Raw genomic sequence first — 958 nt, 5'->3', positions numbered from 1 at the left:
AGTCCTAAACCTAGCCCTGTAGACTTTGGACTGATTTTGTGTTTCGTACCTGAGTTCTAGAGCCGCTACCAGTGTTCTATAGTTGTGCATGTCGTCTGCTGACAACTGTCCAAGTATTTCCAGTGGTTGTCCCTTCAGGCTTGTTGCCAGATATACTGCTTTCTGCTCCTCTGTCCACCCATTCATCTCTGTAAGGTGCTCAAATTGTGCTCTATATGCTTCCCACGGTGCCTTCCCATCGAATTCCTGTGGCTTCCTTCGTACTAAATCACCCCTATTGCTGACATTCATATCTGGGATGTGACTTCTAACAGGACTGAAGATGTCTGCATTAGGGTTTAACTGCGGGGTCTGGAAGTGGCTTCCCGTTGTCTGAGGCTGATTAGGTTGATGACTAATATATCATCCTTGTTTACAACACAGTAAATCACCCTTTAATGTATTAAATTCACTTTGAAATTTGCTAATGTTTTCCATTTGTACTTCCTGCCACTGTTGTTGACTTTCTTGTAGTTGCTGCTAACTTTCCTGCAACTGTTGGAGACTTTCTTCCTGTTTCCTTTCTTGTTCCAGTTGCCACTGCTGTAATCTCTCTTCTTGTTTATTTTCTTTCTCCTCCAACCTCTACTGTAGTCTCTCTTGTTTATTTTGCTGTTCGAGCTGCCACTGTTGCAGGTTTTCTTGCCACTGCTGTTGTCTCTCTTCTTGTTTCTTTTTCTCGTTCTTTTTGTTTCTTTTTCCTGCAACAACTGCTGTAATTTCTCTTCTTGTTTCTTTTCTTTTTCCTCCAGCAGTTGCTGTAATCTCTCTTTTTGTTTCTTTTCTTTTTCCTCCAACAACTGCTATAATTTCTCTTCTTGTTTCTTTTCTTTTTCCTCCAGCAACTGCTGTAATCTCTCTTCATGTTTCTTTTCTTTTTCCTCCAACAACTGCTGTAATCCCTCTTCTTGTTTCTTTT

This window comes from Limulus polyphemus, unplaced genomic scaffold (assembly GCF_000517525.1).
Source record: "Limulus polyphemus unplaced genomic scaffold, Limulus_polyphemus-2.1.2 Scaffold2998, whole genome shotgun sequence".
Lineage (NCBI taxonomy): Eukaryota > Metazoa > Arthropoda > Merostomata > Xiphosura > Limulidae > Limulus > Limulus polyphemus.
This window is presented reverse-complemented; position numbering follows the sequence as displayed.